This window comes from Grampus griseus, assembly GCF_964374135.1.
Source record: "Grampus griseus genome assembly, chromosome: 19".
NCBI lineage: Eukaryota > Metazoa > Chordata > Mammalia > Artiodactyla > Delphinidae > Grampus > Grampus griseus.
The window spans coordinates 32,087,927-32,110,504 of NC_139013.1; the positions used below are offsets into that span (position 1 = coordinate 32,087,927).

The following is a 22,578-nucleotide window of genomic DNA, read 5'->3' on the forward strand; positions in this document are numbered from 1 at the left end:
TATACATATAGCTGATTCACTTTGTTATAAAGCAGAAACTAACACACCATTGTAAAGCAATTATACTCCAATAAAGATGTTAAAAAAAAAAAAGTAGAGACAGAAATGCATCTCTACAGCTCTGCCAAGTGAAACTTCACACCTGGCCTCCATGTGCCCTGGGGCAGTGCTTAGACTTTTACAAGGTGTGGAAGGAATGAACATTCATTGGAAGACTTTAAACTAGTTTTGAGTTACAAAAATCAGGCCAAAAACAAACAAAAAAAAAACAAAGGAAAAAACACCAAGTAGCAGAGAAATTACCTAATCTTCAACCTCAGCTAACTCAAGACCAGCTGCAGAGGATGTTACCATATTATCTGTTAAGAAAACCCACTTTGGGGCTGGGAACCAGCCTGAGACGTCAACCCCCGGGGGTCCTTTTGAAAAGAAAGTTTTCCGCCTGCCAACAGAACAGAACAGAACACTCACTTTTAAAAAGCCGCCTCCTACAGCACTGCAGAGCCTCAGTCCTGGACACTTTAATCACCCTGAGAGAGCAGGTTAATGGGGTTTTAATGAAAGTAGAACCCAAATGGGCATTGAGCCCTATTTTTTTGCAGCCAGGGGCGCTGCCAGAGTTGCATTTCCACAGGTGTTAGGGCTGGCCCCCTTTATGCAGTGAGACCATGCTGAGAATTACCTAAGGGAAGTGGGCTCATGGAGTCAATAATTTGAAAGTCCACAAAAAGCAGTTGGCGAACTCTCTCATCTATGGCCTGTTCTATCCAGGAAAAGACAGGTCAAATCATGTCCTCAAATCACCACAGGCGTTAAAAGCTTGGGCGTGGCATGTCCGGTACCGGTGTGGCCAGTGAAGTTCATTGGCTGCTCCTCCAGCCAGTTCCAATCTTCAAAAAGTAAATAGGGTGCCGGTTTTCATCTCATTAGTGGTTTTAGGCAGGATCATTTAGTAATGAAGGACTCAGGTCCTGGGCTGAAGCCACCTGGGTTCGAAGCCCACGTTGGCCACTTTAGAGTTGCCCAGCTTGGGGGCAAGTGGGGTACCTCTGCGCCTCACTTTGCTCATCTGTAAAATGGGTGTCATGATTGTACTGGTGTTGCAGGGTCTTGAAAGAACTGACTGGGTGGTCTGTAAAGTGCTTAGAGCCGTGCCACACCCACGGTAAGCCCTAGAATAGTGCTGGCTAGTGGGGGAGATTGGGAATCAAGTAGACATGACGATTTCAGACAAGCATAGGCCCAGGAAGCAGGTACGCAGACTAATGTGATGGAGAAACTGCGAGAGGGCTGGGGGTATAAGGAGTAGCCAGGCTCACAGAGGCAGCGAGAGCAGAGGCCCCGGGCAGGAAACAGACAGAAAGGCCAGGGCGGCTGGAACACAGTGTGCAGGTTTGTGGCCTCGGAACCGTGATGAGAAAGCCCCAGGGAGAAACAGGTTTGGCCAAGATGATATAATCCCACCTGGCCAACAATGTGGCCCCTCCGCCTTTACCCTGGGCGCGCTGTGTGTAGTTTCCCACTGGGCTTTTGTCACTTAATTTCCAAGCTGCTCCAAGATCCTCACAATCGCTGCTCATGCTTAGGGCATAAGAATGTGCAGTAGGTCTGCGCTCCTGTTTACATAACCACCTGCCCCTGCCCGGTGACTGAGCCTGTTTCCAATCCTGACAGTAACCAGGATCGTGGTCCTTCCTGAGACTTCCTGGCAGCTTGAACGTGGAGCCCCTGAGCAGCCCCATGGTGGGGGGAAAGCACTTCGGAGTTTGGAGGCTTTTTTAATCTTAGAACTCTTAGAAATCTTAGAACTCTTTCATAGTTTAACTGTGTGTGTTGTATTTGGTTACATAAATAATATGTAAAAGATTCAGACAATCCAGAACAGAACATGAAGTCCCCTTCACCATTACCTCCCCTGCCCAGCTCCCAGCGCCTCCCTGCAAGTAACCATCATCAACAAACAGGCGGCTTCCTTCCAGACCCCTTTCAAGGCCTTTACACTCTTACGCTCGTCCTTTGTTTTTACCAAATAATACATCTTGTGGGAGAGTCAGAGATCTAGCTACCGTGTTTTCTTTTTTTTAACAGCTGCACAGTTTTTCTAATATGGTGGTATTATATTTTATTGAATATTTTATTTTGTTTATTTTATTTACTCACCTTCTCTGAGGGTTTGGGCTGTTTACTAATTTTCACAATGCTTTCATGAATGTCGCTGGACTTATATTCGGGCTCACAGGCAAGAATTTCTGTCCAGCAGATTCCTGGAAATGGAATTGCTGGATCAAAGGGCAGGTACGCTTAAAATTGTCATAGCTTCTTCCAAATTATCCTTCCCAAATGTGCCATTTTCTTAAAAAAAAAAATTCCTTTGGTTACAAAAAGTAATTCATGTTCTTGCAAAACGTGCACAGAATACAAATAAGACCAGAAAAGAAATTTTAACATATTCATAATTCCATCACCCAGGAATAACAGCTATTAACATATAGTTATTTGAGCTTTTTACTGTATCTCACAAAGATCTTTTCAAGTCATTAAAGTGTCTTCTCTGGTGACTTTCTAGTTGTTAATGTGGTTTAGGGACAAGACGAGGAAAGCTTGTGTGGAAGGAGGGAAACTAAAAAGAAAGTTTTTAAAGACTGTGCTGAACAGTTGATAACCCATGTGCAGGATACGTTCACCTGAACTACGTATGTAGAATTACTCTACAACGCTGGTTCTTGGATGCCTCTGAGAATCTGATAAAGCTGCCTCCTTCCCAGCACTGTGTATGATCACGCAATTTACATATAATTTCAGGGGTTCATGTCCCTTGTCCCCCCACCAGAAAAAATTCATTGTCTACAGCATCATTTTAAATGGTTGCATCGAATGCCTCAGGGTGGCTGAAGCACAGCTCATGTAACCCATAGGGTGTTAAGAATATGGACTCGAGGCAGACACACCCCATCAAATCCTGGCTCGACTGCGTGCTCTTCAGTCCCTCTGCCCGTTCCCTCACTTGTAAAATCCAGACAATAATAGGTGGGTTATAGGGTGGTCGGGAGTTTAAAGCGTTCATGTGCGTAAAATGTTTAAAACAGGGTCTGGCACATGGTAAGTGCTAATTAAATGTCAGCTCTTATTATTTCCAGTGTTTGGCTTTTATAACATTTCTAACTCTATTTTTGCACACTTCTGTGATGACTTCCCGGGGATAAATTCCTAGATGTCGAATAGCTGCGTGGAAGCATTAGCGTATTTGTAAGATTTTGGATACATAATGCAAAACTCCTCTATAAAGACTCAGATTCAATCATTATCTAGGACTGAGTTTCCAGTGGTGAACAGATGGATGAAAATCCATGCCTTGGTGAAGTTTACATCAGAAAAGGGGTAGACCGTGAACAAAATAACAACGTGACCTATTAGAAGGTGACAAGTGCTGTGGAGAGAAATGAAGCAGGGCTGGGGTAGCAGGGCTGGGATGGGGTGGCGGTTGAGGTTCTGAAGGGATCTGAAGGAGGCAGGGAAATGGTAGGACCGTGTTCCAGGCCGAGGGGACAGGTATGAGGGCTTGGGGGCAGGGACGTGCAGGGTGTGCCTGAGGGGAATCCAGGAGGAGAGGAGGACAGAGCCGGAAGGCGGCAGGGACACTTCACGGAGGGCCCGCAGGCTGAATCAAACTACACTTTGGGAGCAGTTTTAATTCTGTCCAACGATCAGTCTAGGAAGGATGAAGTAGGTGTTCAAGGGGACAATTGGAATGAACTGAAATTATGTCTTCCTTGTTTCAGTCTATGCTTAAGGGCACTAAAAGGAAAAGACAGCTCTCAACGTTTCTCCAAGAAAATCAGAGGTTCCTTGTTTTCTGAGTAAAGCGTGTGAATGTCTCGCCTACTCAAGTCCAGTCTTTTTTCTTTTTTTTCTTCCTAGAACAGTAAGAACCAAGAACAAAATGAAAAGACACAAGCTTGTTTTGTTTGTTCCTGGGCCGTGTTCCCGGGACAGCCTGTTTGCCAGGTGTGTGATTCTCAGATGATGTTTATCAAAGGAACTTAGGTCTACAAGTGTGAGATGACATTGCCCAGGGTCTAGGGTCCCTGGGCCCCACGCCTCACCCCCTCTTGTCTTCCCTGCACCCCGCAGCCACGAAGCATCAGCCCCAGAGACACATGCAGGGGGCAGAAAGGCCAGCTCAGAGGTTGCAGTTCAGGGCAAAGAAGTAGCAAACCACATGTTCATCTTGGGGACACCATGGCGGAGATAAGTGACCTGGAATTTCTACCCACTTCCTCCAACTGCAGAACCTCTGCTTCAAATAAACCAGGAAGTTCTGGGGGGTTGGGAAGGACCAGACTTTGAGCTGAAATGGTTAGAAATGAGAGGAGACGAATGGCTGTGGAAGTGAGGCTGGTGGGTGTGGGTGTTGCCGTACGGGGTCAAAGCTGAGCCCTGACAGGACGCTTGCCCCTCCTGTTTGGGTGTCATCTACACCTTTACAGGCGCTCCCATCGGTGACTCGGCTGGTCGACAGTATGTCATTGATCGCCTACTGCGTACACTAGGCACAGGGCCGGTGCCACAGGAGAGGTTATAAAGAATCGTACCCGGAGGAGCTGCCAGTTCCCGCCGGGGAGGGAGGGACACTTTGCTCCACTTGTTGGCTAAGTGCCCCGCAAGCCTTGCCTGCTCCAAGTTAACACCAATCAGCTGGATGTTTCTTTGTCTCCACTCTCTCCCTTCCCTCCCTTCTTTCTGTTTTGCAGGTGGTACAGTTTTGTCATTATGAGATGGGGTTAGACATAATAGATAACTTCTCCTAATAACGGTACCTCAGTTTAAATTTTTAGCCAACTTCAAGCAAGTTTAAATGCTCATTGAAAAGGTAAAACTATATAAAAACAACCAAAGAAGAAGGGCAAACCTTCACCGCTTTTACTTCCTGCTCTTCCTCTCCCGAGATACCCGCTGTTAACATACCAGTATTTATTTACCAGCTTAGACCCTTTTTTCCCTGTACACACCTATTTCTGCATACAGTTTTTATACAGAAAGAGAGTATAAACCCTTGTTTAATTCACTTCTGTACTTCCAGCTTCAGGAACATGATAGACACTGAAAATATTTGTTAAATGAATTAAGAATTTCTGAAATTTGTCCTTCTCATTTAAAAATGCACCATGGACGGCCTTCCATGTCATCCAGTTCATTCTTTCTATGGCTGCGTAGTATTCTACAGAATGTCTGCACGGTTGTTCAACCACAACCCTATTGTCAGACATGGGCTTACCCCTGCTTTCAGTATTGAAGCCCTTGCGCCTACCCCCTCCCACACTGACGTATTTCTCTAGGCAACTGCGGTAAACAGAGTAATGGCTTCCCAAAGATGCCGGCGTCCTAGTTCTCAGAGCCTGTGAATTTGTTTCCTTCCATGGCAAAAGGACTTGCAGGTGTGATTGAGCTGAGGCTCTCGAGACAGAGAAAGCCTTCTGGATTATCAGGTGTGTCCAATATAAGGCACTTTATAAGAAGGAGGCAGGAGGTTCAGGGTTGGTGGAGGAGTTGCGCGGAGGAAGCCGGGGGAAAGCAGACGCTGTGCTGACAGAGCAGAGCTTGGGGTGACGCCATTGCTGGAAGGCGCCATAAGCCAAAGAACGCGGACAGCCTCCAGGAGCTGGAAAAGGCAAAGAAATGGACTCTCCTCGAGAGCCTCCAGAAGGAATGCAGCCCTGCCGGCCCATTTTGGACTTCTGACCTCCAGAACTGTGAGATAATCAATTTTTGGGGGTTTTTTCCAATTTTTTTATAGTGGTAAAAATTTTACAGTGATAAAATTTACTGTCTTAACCATTTTTAAGTATACCGTTCAGTGGCATTAAATACATGCATAATGTTTCAGCAACACCATCCATCTCCATAACTTTTCATCTTGTAAAACAAATTCTGTACCTATTAAACAATAACTCGCCATTGCCCCCTCCCCTCTGCCCCGGCAACCAACCTTCTACTTTCTGTCTCTGATTTGGGCCACTCTAAATGTCTCATATAGTGGAATCATATGGTATTTGTCTTTTTGTGGCTGGCATATTTCACTTAGTATAACGTTCTTAAGATTCATCCATATTGTAGCATATGTCAGAATTTCCTTCTTTTTAAAGGCTGAATAATACTCCATTTTATGGTGGTGGATTTCTAGGCAGAACTGAGACAGGCATTCTTAGCTGAGACGCCAAGAGGTGGTTAAAACAGTATGAGAACATCAAGGTAGCTGATTCCAAGGAGAAAAAACAGCTGACAGTGTAGCGATGTATTTGAATCTGCTGTAATTAAGATTTTCCACAGGCTGTGGGCTGGGTGAGAGACCTCGTTGACAATTTTATCAAACTTGTGATGTTTAAATTCAACAAAACGTTTACATAACAGATTTCAGAAGGAAATTAAATCTGTTTTTGTTTCACTTTTCTATTTTTAAAAAATATAAATGGGCTAAATGAAAGCTGATTTGATGTAGAATACTAAAGTGTGTAAATATGTTGGGGTCTAAAGCCCGTGGAGACACAAACAGGTGTGAGAAGTTCCATGCTCTTAATGATCAAAAATGGGTGTGTAAATCCTAGAGAAGCTTTAATTAAACAGTTCAAAAAAGGTAGCTCCTTTCTACAGGTGTTTTGCACATTTTGATAGTTGTAGATTCTTTTTTGCTGTGTTGTAAAACAAAAAACAAAAAAGCTAACTTTTAAACCAGAAAATTTTGTTTACCCATTCATTTGTCAGTGACCACTTGGGTTACTTGAACGTTTTAGCCATTGTCAGTAACGCTGCTATAAGCATTGGAGTACTAATACCTCTTTAAGATCCTCCTCTCAGCTCTTTTGGGTATATATCCAGAAGTGGAATTCCTGGATCATATGGTAATTCTATCTTAAATTTTTTGAGGAACCTTCATACTGTTTTCAACAGCAGCTGTATCAGTTTGTTTGTTTTTTTTAATTTATTTTATTTTCGGCTGCGTTGGGTCTTCATTGCTGCACTCAGGCTTTCTCTAGTTGCGGTGAGCAGGGGCTATTCCTTGCAGCGCATGGGCTTCTCATTGCGGTGGCTTCTGTTCTGGAGCACGGGCACTAGGCATGGGGGCTTCAGTAGTTGTGGCATGCTGGTTCAGCAGTTGTGGCTCGTGGGCTCTAGAGCGCAGGCTCAGTAGTTGTGGCGCACGGGCTTAGTTGCTCCGCGGCATGTGGGATCTTCCCAGACCAGGGCTCGAACCCTTGTCCCCTGCACTGGCAGGCGGATTCTTAACCACTGTGCCACCAGGGAAGTCCCTGTACTAGTTTTTAATATTCGCATCAGCAGTGCTCAAGGGTTCCAATTTCTCCACATCCTCACCAACACTTGTTTTCTGGGTTTTTTTTTGTTGTATGTTTGTTTGTATTTAGTAGTAGCCATTCTAATGTGTGTGAGGTGATATATCATTGTAGTTTTGATTAGCATTTCCCTAATGATTAGTGATACCGAGCATCTTTTCATGTGCTCATTGGCCATGCGTATATCCTCTTTGGAGAAATACCTATTCAAGTTCCTTTGCCCATTTTTTTTTAATTTTTAAAATTTTTATACAATTTTAAAAGTTACACTAGATTTATTGTTATTATAAAATATTGGCTATATTCCCTGCGTTGTACAATACATCCCTGTAGCCTATCTTACACCCAATAGTTTGTACCTCCCACTCACCCACCCCTATATTGCCACTTCCCTCTTCTCTCTCCCCATTGGTAAACCACTGGTTTGTTGTATTTTTTAAGATTCCACATATAAGTGATATCATACAGTGTTTGTCTTTCTAACTTATTTCACTTATCATAATGCCCTCCAACTCCATCCATGTTGCTGCAAATGGCAAAATTTCGTTCTTTTTTATGGTTGAGTAGTATTCCATTGTGTGTGTGTGTGTATATATATCACATCTTCTTTATCTATTCATCTGCTGATGGACACTTAGGTTGCTTCCATATCTTGGCAATTGTAAATAATGCTGCTGTGAACATTGGGGTGCATGTATCTTTCTGAATTAGTGTTTTTGGTTTTTTTTTTAATATATATATACCCGGGAGTGGAATTGCTGGGTCATATGGTAGTTCTGTTTTTAGTTTTGTGAGAAACAGCCATACTGTCTTCCATAGTGGCTGCACCAATTTACATTCCCCCCAACAGTGTACAGGGGTTCCCTTTTCTCCACACTCTTGCCAACATTTATAGTTCATGTTCTTTTTAATGATAGCCAACCTGACAGGTGTGAGGTGATAACTCATTGTGGTTTTGATTTGCATTTCCCTGATTAGTGATGTTGAGCATCTTTTCATGGGCCTGTTGGTCATATGCATTCCCTCTTTGGAAAAATGTCTCTTCAGTTCTTCTGTGCATTTTTAAATTGGGTTGTTTGTTTTATCAATGTTGAGTTGTATGAGCTGTTTATATATATGATGGATATTAATCCTTTATCAGTCATATAATTTGCAAATATTTTCTCCCATTCAGTAGGTTGTCTTGTGGGGTTTTTTGTTGTTGTTGTTGTTGTCTTTGCGGTACGCGGGCCTCTCACTGTTGTGGCCTCTCCTGTTGCGGAGCACAGGCTCCGGATGCGCAGGCTCAGCGGCCATGGCTCACGGGCCCAGCCGCTCCGCGTCATGTGGGATCTTCCCAGACCGGGGCACGAACCCGTGTCCCCTGCATCGGCAGGCGGACTCTCAACCACTGCACCACCAGGGAGGCCCCAGGTTGTCTTGTATTGTTGATGGTTTCCTTTGCTGTGCAAGAGCTTTTAAGTTGAATTAGGTCCCATTTGTTTATTTTTGCTTTTTACTTTAAACCCTTATATATATGATTAGCAAATATTTTCTTCCATTCTGCAGGTTACCTTTTTACCCTGTTGATATTATCTTTTGATGCACGAAATTTTTAATATTCATTAAGTCCAGTCTATCTTTTTTGTTTTGTTGCCTATACCTTTGGTGTCATATTCAAGAAATGATTGCCAAATTCAGTGTCATGAAACTTTTTTTCCTGTTTTCTTCTACGGGTTGTATAGTTTTGGGTCTTACATTTAGGTCCTGATCCATTTTGAGTTAATTTTTATACTTGGCACTAGGTAAGGGTCCAGCTTCATTCTTTTCTGTGTGGATATCCAGTTTTCCCAGCACTTTTTTTTTTTTTCCCCCCCCCGATACGCGGGCCACTCACTGTTGTGGCCTCTCCCATTGCGGAGCACAGGCTCCGGACGCGCAGGCTCAGTGGCCATTGGCTCACGGGCTTAGCCGCTCCGCAGTCAGATTCTTAACCACTGCGCCACCAGGGAAGTCCCCTATTCTTTAATCTTTATTTCCTTCCTTCTGCTAGCTTTGGGTTTAGTTTGTTCTTTTTCAAGTTCCTTAACTTGTAAAGTTATGTTATTAATTTGAGATCTGTTTTTTTTAATGTGTTTATAGCTGTGCCTTTTCCCCTTAGGACTGCTTTTGCTACATTATAGTTTTGGTATGTTGCATTTTTGTTTTCATTAAAACTAAGGAGTTTCTAATTCACCTTGTGATTTCTTCTTTGATCCATTGGTTGTTTAAGAGTGTGTTGTTAAATTTCAATATATTTGTGGATTTTCCAGTTTGCCTTCTGTCACTGATTGCTCACTTTATCTCATTGTGGTCAGAGAAAATATGATAGTTATTTTTTTAAATCTGTTGACACTTAATTTTTGTGGCCTAACATATGGTCTAACCTGGAAAATATCCGCGTGCACATAAGAATGTGTATGCTTTTGGTGGTGGGTAGAGTGTGCAGTGTCTGTTACATATAGTTGGTTTGTTGTATCTATTTCCTTACTTCTGTCTGCTTGCTCTATCCATTATTTCTCTCTTCAATTCTGTCAATTTTTGCTTTATTTATTCAGTTGTATGTCATTAGAAATGTGTTTATAATATTACAGCAAGAGGATATATCGAATTTCTGTTAATATATAATGTCCTACTTTGTCTCTTGTAAACTTTTTGATTTAAAATCTGTTTTGTAAAAAAAAAAAAAATCTGTTTTGTCCAGTGTTAGTACAGCCACCCCTGCTCTCTTTCGGTTACTGTTTGCATGGAATATCTTTTTCCATTCTTTCACTTTTGATCTAAAGTGAGTCTCTTGTGGATAGCATATAGTTGGACTGTGTTTTTTTAACCATTTTGCCAGTCTGTCTTCTGGGGTGTTTAATCCATTTACATTTAAGAGTAGTTACTGGGAAGGAGAGACTTCTGTCATCTTATTTGTTTTCTATACATTTTACGGCTTTGTTTCTCACTCCCTGCCTTACAGTACTGTCTTCCTTAGTGTTTAGTTGACTTTTTTTTTTTTGGTAGTGAAATGTTTAAATTCCTTTCTCATTCCTTTTTGTTTATATTCTATAGCTATTTTCTTTGTGGGTACCATGGGGATTACAGTTAACATACTAAAGTTATAGCACTCTTATTTGAATTTATACCAGCTTAACTTCAATAATATACAAGAACTCTGCTCCTTTACAGCTCCATCTCCACCCCTTGCTGTTGTTATCACAGAATTACACCTTTATACATTGTGTGCCCCAGAATAATGTAAACTAATAATGATTTTTAATGCATTAGTCTCAAGTCATTTAGAAAACAAAGTGGAATTATAAGCCATTGTTACAATAATGTTAGCTTTTATAATTACTTGTTTATGTACCTTTACTGGGATCTTTGTTTCTTCATATGGCTTCGAGTTGAATCTTTTTCTTTCTGTTTCTCAGTCTTGATTATTTCCATTGTCCTATCTTCAAGTTCACTGATTCTTATGCCTGTTCAAATTTGCCTTTGAATCCCTCTAGTTAATTTTTCATTTCAATTATTATACTTTTCAGCTCCAGAATTTCTTTTTGGCTTCTTTTTAGGTTTTATGTCTCATGATTGATGTTTCCATTTTTGTTCATACATTTTCCTGACTTCTTCCAAATCTTCCTTGAGTTCTTTGAGCGTCTTTAAGACAGTTGTTTTAAAAGTTGTTTTGTCTGCTGTATTTGCCATCAAGTCTTTTTCAGGGATAGTTCCTGTTGGTTTTATATATTTTTTCTTTGAATGGGCCATACTTTTCTGTTTATTTGTATGCCTTATGATTTTTTTGGAAAAAATTTGAATATTTGGATTTAATAATGCGGTAATTATGGAGACCAGATTCTCCCTCTTACCGAGAGTTTGCTGTTTTTTGTTACTGCTTTGTTTAATAGCGTTTTTTTTGTTTGTTTGCTTCCCATTGCTGTAGGCTATCTATGTGACAAGGATCAGCTGAGGTATAGTTTAAAGTCTTGGGTCTTTTCAGAGCCTTTCCTTGGGCATGCACGATCACTTGCTAACTTCCCCCATATATGCAGTTGTTTTGCATGTCTGATGGTTAATTTTGTGTCAGTTTGCCTGGGCTAAGGAATGCCCAGATAGCTGGTAAAAAATTATTTCTGGGTATGTTTGTGAGGGTGTTTTCAGAAGAGATTAGCAAAGAGATTAGAAGACAATCAATACACTGAGTGAAAAAGATCTGCCTTCACCAATGTGGGCAGGCCTCATCCCATGCATCAAGGGTCTGAATAGAACAAAAAGGCGGAGGAAGGGCAAATTATCTCCCTCTTTTTAAGCTGGGAGGTCCATCTTCTGCTGCCCTCAGAGATATCAGAGCTCCTGTTTCTTGCACTAGCAGCCCCTCACCCCCTGGTTCACAGGCCTTCAGCATTTTACTGAATTATGCCCATGGCCTTCCTGATTCTCCAGACTGCAGATCATGTGACTTCTCAGCCTCTGTAACATGAGATGACTCCTATAATAAATTTCATATAGATATACATAGAGAGGGAGATATCTATATAGAGATATCAATCTACATATACCATATTGGTTCCCTTTCTCTGGAGAACCCTAATACAGTATCCTTGTCTTTAATGTTTGGCTCTAAAAAGGAGGAAAAAGAGAAAAATGAAGAGGGCAGTAAAGGGCACCCACCCTTTAAATCCCTTGGACGTCACTTCAGCTGGAGGTGGAGGGGCAGCAACAATCTAATCAGAAGCAGCAATGGGCAGTCAGAGCATAGATCGCCAACATTTGCAGCACAGGGTCCTCTTTTGCCCAACCTGGCTCCCACAAGCTGTATGCAAACAGCTGCCCACCATGGGAATGGGGGGATGGGTAACTGCTATGCTCAGAGCTGAAACTGACCAAAATGAAGCACAGTTTACCTGTCCAAGTCTTCCTCTGGAAGTTGCAATCCTTCAATAGACTCCAGAGTTCCAAAATACTTACATGAGACAGATTCTGCCGGTACAATTGTTGTCTGGGGGGCGGGGGGAGATAGATTGCTGATGCTTCCCATCCAACTATCTTTCCAGAATCCTTTCAATCTGTGTTCTTTGAAACCACCTAGTTCATAGTAATTTGTTATAGCAGCAGTAGAAAATGAATTCAGCAAGAGACCTAGAAATTTCTAGTTCAAAGTATAAACTCATTTTCTCAATTCATTTATTGTCTCTCATATAGACATGGTAGCCATCCTGGTCACTGCCCTCCTGACAATTCCCAGTGTGCCCATGTTCCTCTCAAAATGTCAATCCCAGAATGACCCACTGCTCTAGACCCTGCCCACTGGTACAGAGTAAGCATTTTGTTCGATTTGATCAGCGTGTCTGGGAATCTCGCATTAAGCTGTGCTCATTAAGCTAGAAGTGAACTGAACACCTAAATCTACCTCAGTCCCATCTCTTTTGTCCTGTTCTTGTGTCATTGGTTTGTTTTGACCTTGGGGCAGGACTTTATCCTTTCTAAACTTCATGTTGTCTAAACAGTGAAATAATAGCATCTCCAGCAGCAAGCTAGACTAGTTGTTTGTTGCCATTTCAATTCCTTGTGCTTTCGGAGAATAGAAAGAGCAGGTAGATTTGGCCCCTTAACCTGGGAGGAAGCTAATAGAGACATTATAAATAGAGTAGGTAAAAGCCACCATGTTAAAACTGGCTCAGCTTCAGGGCTTTACATGCCTAAGATGTTGGGGGTGGGCTCCCAATCCGGTTCCATCCGGTTCTCCCCACCGCCGCGGGTCCCCCCAGCTCGGGCGGCGAGAGGAGCGGCAGCGGCCAGGCAGCCCGGCTTCGAGAAGGCTCTCGGTGCGCCGCGGCCCGCAGGCACCGGGCACGCGCCCGCCCCGCCGCCGCGATGCCAGGAGGAAGGTCAGCTCCGCCGAGGGGGCGGCGAAAGAGGAGCCCAAGAGGAGATGGACGAGGTTGTCCGCTAAACCGCCTCCTGCAAAAGTGGAAACGAAGCCAAAAAAAGGCGGCAGGAAAGGATAAATCTTCAGACAAAAAAGTGCAAACAAAAGGAAAAAGGGGAGCAAAGGGAAAACAGGCTGAAGTGACTAACCAAGAGACTAAAGAAGACTTAGCTGCAGAAGATGGAGAAACTAAAAACGAGGAGAGCCCAGCTTCTGATGAAGCAGGAGAGAAAGAAGCCAAATCTGATTAATATCACACACCTGGTCCTATCAGTGGTCCCTGTCTCCTTTCTTGTACAATCCAGAGGAATATCAACTATTTCGTAAATGCAAGTTTTTTAGTAGCTCTAGAAACATAAAAAGGAGGGAATCCCACCTCATCCCAGTTTTTAAGTGTAAATGCTTTTTTTAAGAGGTGAAATCATTTGGTGGTTGTTTATTTTTTCGTACAACCAGAAAATAGTGGGATATTGAATATGCGAGGCTTTGTCTTGTGTGTCAGCTTAACATTCCACAGATGGAGGGTAGCTTTTATAGCCTATAATACAAAGCATACTAAATGGCAGTTTGGAGTCAGTTGTGCATTTAATGTCTTAAACCCTTTACATTACTTCTCTTCCCATGTTACTTTTGGTAGAATTGTTTCCTAAAGCAAACCACTCACCCCTTGATCTTGGCTCTCCTGGGCAGAGTTTTGTGCACTCTGTAACATCTTTGGTCGGTGGTAGTCCAGTTCTCGTAACTGTTAATGTGCTGTGAACGACTGACAATTTGAGTATGTAGTGTATATGATATTGTGAATTAGTGGGACTTACGATGTAACAGCCTATCAATATTTGAAGATATTGGTACTTGATATACTGTGAAGGAAATTTTGCCTTCAAATTTTAAGCTGGAAAGTCCCTGGAATAACTGTTCAGAAAAGAATCACAGCTACGTGACTTTTTAGATTTTTGGAATGTATGTTGAGAATTGTGTACAAATTGAAATGTGTGTGTACTGATCCTCAAAACAATCAGTAAAATCTCAATTATGAAAAAGAAATGCCTAAGATATGATTTATAGGGGAAAACTTCACCAAAGAGCCCAGCTCAAAGCAGGGACTGAATTTTTTTTTTTTTTTTTTTGTCGTATATGGCCTTTATTATGTTGAAGTAGGTTCCCTCTGTGCCCACTTTCTGGAGAGTTTTTATCATAAATGGTGTTGAATTTTGTCAAAAGCTTTTTCTGCATCTATTGAGGTGATCATATGGTTTTTATTCTTCAATCTGTTAATAAGGTGTATCACATTGATTGATTTGCGTATATTGAAGAATCCTTGCTTTCTGGGGATAAACTCCACTTGATCATGGTGTATGACCCTTTTAATGTGCTGTTGGATTCTGTTTGCTAGTATTTTGTTGAGGATTTTTGCATCTATATTCTTCAGTGATATTGGTCTGTAATTTTCTTTTTTTTGTAGTATCTTTGTCTGGTTTTGGTATCAGGGTGATGGTGGCCTCATAGAATGAGTTTGGGAGTGTTCCTTCCTCTGCAATTTTTTGGAAGAGTTTGAGAAGGATGGGTGTTAGCTCTTCTCTAAATGTTTGATAGAATTCACCTGTGAGGCCATCTGGTCCTGGACTTTTGTTTGTTGGAAGATTTTTAATCACAGTTTCAATTTCAGTGCTTGTGATTGGCCTGTTCATATTTTCTGTTTCTTCCTGGTTCAGTCTTGGAAGGTTATACCTTTCTAAGAATTTGTCCATTTCTTCCAGGTTGTCCATTTTATTGGCATAGAGTTGGCTTGTAGTAAGTAGTCTCTTAGAGTGCTTTGTATTTCTGCAGTGTCTGTTGTAACTTCTCCTTTTTCATTTCTAATTTTATTGATTTGAGTCCTCTCTCTCTTTTTCTTGATGAGTCTGGCTAATGGTTTATCAATTTTGTTTATCTTCTCAAAGAACCAGCTTTTAGTTTTATTGATCTTTGCTATTGTTTTCTTTGTTTCTATTCCATTTATTTCCGCTCTGATCTTTATGATTTCTTTCCTTCTGCTAACTTTGGGTTTTGTTTGTTTTTCTTTCTCTAGTTCCTTTAGGTGTACGGTTAGATTGTTTATTTGAGATTTTTCTTGTTTCTTGAGGTAGGCTTGTATAGCTGTAAACTTCTCTCTTAGAACTGCTTTGGTGCATCCCATAGGTTTTGGATCATCATGTTTTCATTGTCATTTGTCTCTAGGTATTTTTTGATTTCCTCTTTGATTTCTTCAGTGATCTCTTGGTTATTTAGTAACGTATTGTTTAGCCTCCATGTGTTTGTGTTTTTTACGTTTTTTTCCCTGTAATTGATTTCTAATCTCATAGCATTGTGGTCAGAAAAGATGCTTAATATGATTTCAATTTTCTTAAATTTACTGAGGCTTGATTTGTGACCCAAGACGTGATCTATCCTGGAGAATGTTCCGTGCGCACCTGAGAAGAAAGTGTAATCTGCTGGTTTTGGATGGAATGTCCTATAAATATCAATTAAATCTATCTGGTCTATTGTGTCATTTAAAGCTTCTGTTTCTTTATTTTCATTTTGGATGATCTGTCCATTGGTGTAAGTGAGGTGTTAAAGTCCCCCACTATTATTGTGTTACTGTCGATTTCCTCTTTTAGAGCTGTTAGCAGTTGCCTTATGTATTGAGGTTCTCCTATGTTGGGTGCATATATATTTATAATTGTTATATCTTCTTGGATTGATCCCTTGATCATTATGTAGTGTCCTTCCTTGTCTCTTGTAATATTCTTTATTTTAAAGTCTATTTTATCTGATATGAGTATTGCTACTCCAGCTTTCTTTTGATTTCATTTGCATGGACTATCTTTTTCCATCCCCTCACTTTCAGTCTGTATGTGTCCCTAGGTCTGAAGTGGGTCTCTAGTAGACAGCATATATATAGGTGTTGTTTTTGTATCCATTCAGCCAGCCTTTGTCTTTTGGTTGGAGCATTTAATCCATTCACATTTAAGGTAATTATCGATAATGTATGTTCCTATGACCGTTTTCTTAATTGTTTTGGGTTTGTTTTTCTAGGTCCTTTTCTTCTCTTGTGTCTCCCACTTAGAGAAGTTCCTTTAGCATTTGTTGTAGAGCTGGTTTGGTGGTGCTGAATTCTCTTAGTTTTTGCTTGTCTGTAAAGCTTTTGTTTTCTCCATCGAATCTGAAGGAGATCCTTGCAGGGTAGAGTAATCTTGGTTGTAGGTTCTTCCCTTTCATCACTTTAAGTATATCATGCCACTCCCTTCTGGCTTGTAGAGTTTCTGCTGAGAAATCAGCTGTTAACCTCATGGGAGTTCCCTTGTATGTTATTTGTCATTTTTCCCTTGCTACTTTCAATAACTTTTCTTTGTCTTTAATTTTTGCCAATTTGATTACTGTGTGTCTCGGCGTGTTTCTCCTTGGGTTTATCCTGTATGGGACTCTCTGCGCTTCCTGGACTTGGGTGGCTATTTCCTTTCCGATGTTAGGGAAGTTTTCAACTATAATCTCTTCAAATATTTTTTTGGGTCCTTTCTCTCTCTCTTCTCCTTCTGGGACCCCTATAATGCGCATGTTGTTGCGTTTAATGTTGTCCCAGAGGTCTCTTAGGCTGTCTTCATTTCTTTTCATTCTTTTTTCTTTATTCTGTTCCTCAGCAGTGAATTCCACCATTCTGTCTTCCACGTCACTTTTCCGTTCTTTTGCCTGAGTTATTCTGCCATTGATTCCTTCTAGTGTATTTTTCATTTCAGTTACTGTATTGTTCATCTCTGTTTGTTTGTTCTTTAATTCTTCTAGGTCTTTGTTAAACATTTCTTGCATCTTCTCTTTCTTTGCCTCTGTTCTTTTTCCGAGGTCCTGGATCATCTTCACTATCATTATTCTGAATTCTTTTACTGGAAGGTTGCCTGTCTCCACTTCATTTAGTTGTTTTTTGGGGTGTTATCTTGTTCCTTCATCTGGTACATAGTCCTCTGCCTTTTCATCTTGTCTATCTTTCTGTGAATCCAGGGACTGAATTTATGTTGGGAATTTATTTTGTCATTAGTGCCAGAGCAGCCAGGCCATCCAAATGTTGGCCCCAGATGCTGCAGACTTCCTCCGATGCCAGAAGAGAGGAGATACCCTGGGAGCCCCCAGGCTTCACACCTGTGTGACAGGCACCTCCCTTCAGCCCCCTGGGGCCCCACCCAGCACTTGGCCAAGCGAACTCTCAAGGACTGATAATTCTTTGGCACTTTGTTGTCTGATGGAGCTGGGTGGTTTTACAAATGCAAAGTAAGTTAGAGTTTGGAGAGAGCCAATTCCATCCTGATTCCTCTTTTACAGAGAGAAAGCCAAGGCTAGTTTGTGTAGACTTCAGAGTTCTCTAAGTTATGCTTTGTGGAATAGCCTCATGGGAAGTCTCTGTGGGGGCTTCCCTGGTGGTGCAGTGGTTAAGAATCTGCCTGCCAGTGCAGGGGACACGGGTTCGAGCCCTGGTCTGGGAAGATCCCACATGCCACGGAGCAACTAAGCCCGTGCGTCACAACTACTGAGCCTGCACTCTAGAGCCCGCGAGCCACAACTGCTGAAGCCCATGTGCCTAGAGCCTGTGCTCTGCAACAAGAGAAGCCCCCACAATGAGAAGCCTGCACACCGCAACAAAGAGTAGCCCCCGCTCGTGGCAACTAGAGGAAGCCTGGGCACAGCAACGAAGATGCAGTGCAGCCAAAAATAAATAACTAAAATAAATAAATTTAAAAAAGGAAGTCTCTGGGCATTTTTCACTCCAGCCAATGGCGGGTGTGCTGGGCCAAACCAGGAAAAATGCTTCCACACAGGGCTCACACATACTTGTATCGGAAGCACTAGATTCGTTTCCTAGGGCTGCTGTAACATAGTACCACAAACTGGGTGGCTTAAAACAATGGAAAGTTCTTGTTTCTCAGTTCTGGAGGCAGGTGGTCTGAAATCAAGGTATCAGCAGGGCCAAGTTCTCTCTGCAAGCTTCAGCAAAGATCCTTCCCTGCCCCTTCCAGCATCCGGTGGCTCCCGGCAACCCCTGGCATTCCCTGGCTTGCAGGTGCATCCCTCCAGTCTCTGCCTCTGTCATCACACAGCATTCTTTCTGTGTCTCTGCATCATCTTCCCTTTGCGTATGTCCATCTCTGTGCCCAAATTTCCCCTCTTGTAAGAGCACCAGTCCTATTGCATCAGAGCCCACTCTACTGGGGGCCCTCTTCTTAACTTCATTACCTCTGCAAAGACCCTGTGGCAAAATAAAGTCACATCCACGGGTACCAAGGGTTAGGACTTCAATATCTCTTCTAGGGACACAATTCAACTGTAATAGGAGCTTTCTACCGGGAGACAGAATGAAGCAGGTAAAAAAGGCCTAGGGATGCTGGTTCCGTTAGCCATGTCCTAACTGAGATATGAGGGCACCTGGACAGGCAGCCATGCAAACTAGTATTCCTGGCTCACCCTGATTATGAATTGTAGAAGGAAGGGCTGATACAGGGCCCAGTCTCTGCACTGACTCTTTTTTTAACTTAAAAAAATTTTTTTGGCCACACCACAGTGGCATGCAGTACTTCCCCAACCAGGGATTGAACCCAGTGGAAGTGCGGAGTCTTAACCACTGGACCACCAGGGAAGTCCTCTGTACTGTTTTGAGAGCCTTCCTCAGACCCAAACTTGCTTCCCTGACTTGGCAAAGCAAGCCCCGGAGTCCCTTCGTCACCTGCCTCAGGATCCAGTTAGCAGTTGTTATCACTTGTATCAGTATTATTCCACCCTCACTCCTTCCCAAAGTACTCCTTCTACCCCACACACGGCTTCCCCTGAGAAGAGCTCTGGTTAATTAATACGACCTTCCCTCCGCTTGCTGCATTTCCAATGTGCCATGGTGGCCTGTACGCACCGGCATCCCAGGCAGCCCCCCGGCACACCAGCCCCTCAGCCTCACTCTCCTCGCAGCTCTCGGCCGTGGAGGGTGAGGCTACCCCACTCCCGGGCCTCGCTGCCAGGGGAGCCTGTGTGCTTGGGTATTTTCTGGTTCCAAAACATTGCCAGTGACCTGCTCTCTCTGATCCTTAATGACACTTCTCACTTCAGTAAAGATTTGCAGATGCGTCCAAATCCACCACCTGGAAGATACCAAGAACCGTTATGTCCCATTTGAGTGGGGCCACTCGGGCTAATCGTTTCCGCAGGGGCAGTGGAGGGCCTGCATTGCTTCATCCCAGGGTCTTACATCCTTGACTGGAAGCATTCTCCAAGCCCACTGCAGCCTAGATAGAAAACTGCAGCGAGACTTTCCATTAGGTGGTTCTAGAAATGCCACCTTAGAGAACCATGAACTTGCCCGCGAGTGACAGGACTGCAGGTATTAAACTGTGTGTGCCATGCTGTCCCAGGCCTGCAGGCGAGGGCCCTGGCATCACCCACTCCATTTCCCTCCATACCGTCCCCGGAGGGCACTGCCATTGCCCAACAGGTTCTGGGAGATAGAAAGGAGAAGAACCATCCTGAGGGAACTGAGGTCAGGGGCAGCACATCTGCAGCAAGGGGTACAGGGCTGCTGTGCCAACTCGTCCATTCAATACACTGTGAGCAGTGCCTTCTGGAATTGGGTTCTGGCAGCAGTGCAGAGGCCTGGCAAGGGTGGGGCAGACATCCGTGAGTGAAGGAGAAGTTTTCTGGAAAGGAAAGTGAACATCTCATGGGAGCTGTATGATATGACGGAGAATGGTCACTAGACTGGAAGTGCCTGTGCCGTCTGTACCTGGACCTGCTTTGTGCTCAAAAAGACGTGAACACTTTTTGGAACTTCAGTGGGCTGTGTTTCTTTGAGACGCTGCACCAGGATTGGATCACATGGGTGTTAGAGCCTCAGTGGGGTTCCATGTGCTTTGCCCTCTATAATCCTCATAACCACCCTGAGATGATGGCGGTGGTGTTACTATCCCCATTTTACAGATGAGAAAACCTAGGACCAGGCAGATTAAGTGACTGGTTGAAGATCTCCCATGACTGGTTTGTGCAGAGCTGGGATTTAGAACCCTGGCCTGGACACGTCACCTCTTCCCATCTCCTCGGTGCCGTGTTCCTTGAGTCAGAATGGCCCAGCCCAGACTTGGGAATCCGGTGCTCCAGGGCCTGGAATTGGCCAGAGCTCTCAGAGCCATAAATAGACCCCATTCCCAGTGGGATGTGCTGTGTGGAGACACCGAGTCTCCTTGCAGCCCAGGAAAAGCATCAGCAATGCCCACAGGGAGAGTCTGCAGGGCTGCTCCCCCCCGCCGCCCCCCACCCCCGGGGAGAGCGTGGAGCTGCAGGTCCCACAGGGAAGGAAAGCCAGCCCAGCCTGGCTTTGTGCCTTTCTCCATTTGGCCTAAGAATGGAGGACACCCTTTGGATACCCCAGGACTTCACGGGCCGTGAGGGCCACAGTGGCCAAGAGGAGATAAATCTGAGTGCATCCTTCTCAGTGGGCTGTCGGCGTGAGATTACAAATAAGTGACAGTTTCCATAATTACTGTGCTGTCTATTCTGAAGCAAGGGTGGATGCGGGTCAGGGCTCTAGAATCAGCGCCGGGTTCAAGTCCTGGTGCTTCTGTGGTGTTGGCCTCATGACCTCAGGCAGGTGAGCCAGCTGGCAAGACTGACCTTGGACTCGGCTCACCCTCACGGCTGCTTTCCCTCCAGACCAGCACCCACCCAACCCCACCCAGCACCCATCCCCACAACCAGCACACGAGTGGTGCCAAGACTCGCAAGTGGTGTGAACCAGACTACCTAGCACCTCCCATGAAGACATGCCCAGAGTTTGGGGCTCAAGCAACCTAAACAGGAAAGGGAGGAAGACATCCTCCAGATCAAGGGAGCCCAGAGCCTTCTCCGGGGTGGCTGGAGAAGGGCCTACACCAACCCACAGGACCCCCCCTGCCATTCCAGTGACCTCTTAGTCACACACTGCCACATCCACTGAACATCCACTCATCCATCACGTGCTAATAGGGAGCCCCCCAGTCTTATGGCATTTTGTTACGTCATCCTGAGCTAAGACGGTGCAGCTCCAGGCACAGAGTGTGTTTCTGAAGCCTCTGGTTCATTTCCATCATTAGGTTCAGGGCTGGGCACCAGTCTGCCAGGGAGCTGCACCCACCACCGTCAGGTTCTCCAGGGCTGATGACTGACACCGCATTGCCTGATTGCTTCCAAGGAACTGAGCCCCCAGCTTATCAGCCACTTGGTACCACACTCCCCATGCGCAGCCCTGAGCTGGCAAGGGTCTGTGCCAGGTCACTGTTCCCACATACCTTGCTCCAAGGGAAATCTCTGCATGGCTCCCAGCTCCCCAGGATCTGACATTTTAAAGCCTCCAGCCCCTCCCCCAACCCAGGTTGAAGGGATGCGTCAGGAACTCACTGGGTACGCAAATGTATACGTGTGTGTTCATAACACAATAGGCTGGATTCTTTCCTGATGTTTCACTTCAGACTGAGGTCTGCTGCAAAAGAAGACACTGGGAGGGGCTCACACGTGAGAATAGGATTCAGTTTCTGGAGGGTGAGAGGCCAGGCAACGGATGCCTGTCCAGAGAAACAAGGTGTCCCAACAGGCAGGTGTGCAAGCGCAGCAACAAGAAATTCAGACAATGCACAGGAATTAAGTGCCTGTTGTTTGCCAGGCTCTGTGAGGGGCTCTGGGATACAGGCAGGACACAGGCCAGGGAGGCTTAGAAGTCAAGCTGTAGAATCAACCACCCCTGCTCCAACCCTGGCTCCATTTAGCATCTCTATGAAGCCAAGAACATCTTTTTTTTCTGCCAACATCCATTCTCAGCCCCTCTGGTAACTATACCCCTATTGTTGTCTGGGGAACCATCCCTGTGGTTCACGTTGTTCCAGAGAAGCTGACGTCAGGCCCAGTTCCTGGGGAAGAGTGAGGGATCCCCTCACCCTGAGCCAATCACTGGCTCCCAGGAGCAGGCAGGCACGTGACCAAGCCGGGGGCCCTGGTCACAACCCTAGACGCCCCTGAGCTCCTGCCAGACCTGAAACCAGAGAGGAGGTAGGGACCACTTCCTGTCTCCATCTGGCCACTAGACAGAGCCCCAAACTGAAGCAAACACAAGGGAAGCAAGAACCAGAGACGGGTGGAAACTGAGGACTGACAGCATGTGAGTCTTGGGTTAGCCATGCCTGAAATAGCTGCATCCCCACACCTCTCAGTTCAATAAGTAAATTAATTACCTCTTTTCTTTTAAATTGCCTTGTATAAGCCAGATTAAATTAGGTTTCTGCCATG

At 44.1% G+C, this 22,578-nt stretch overlaps 1 pseudogene across 1 annotated transcript; it reads left to right on the plus strand.

Annotated features, from left to right (window-relative positions):
* Positions 1-1,217: 1,217 nt before the first annotated feature.
* On the plus strand, positions 1,218-13,529 carry LOC309837347 (non-histone chromosomal protein HMG-14-like; annotated as a pseudogene). Its single transcript has 2 exons — positions 1,218-1,253; positions 13,118-13,529. The product of its transcript is annotated as a non-histone chromosomal protein HMG-14-like (transcript).
* The last annotated feature ends 9,049 nt before the right edge of the window (positions 13,530-22,578 follow it).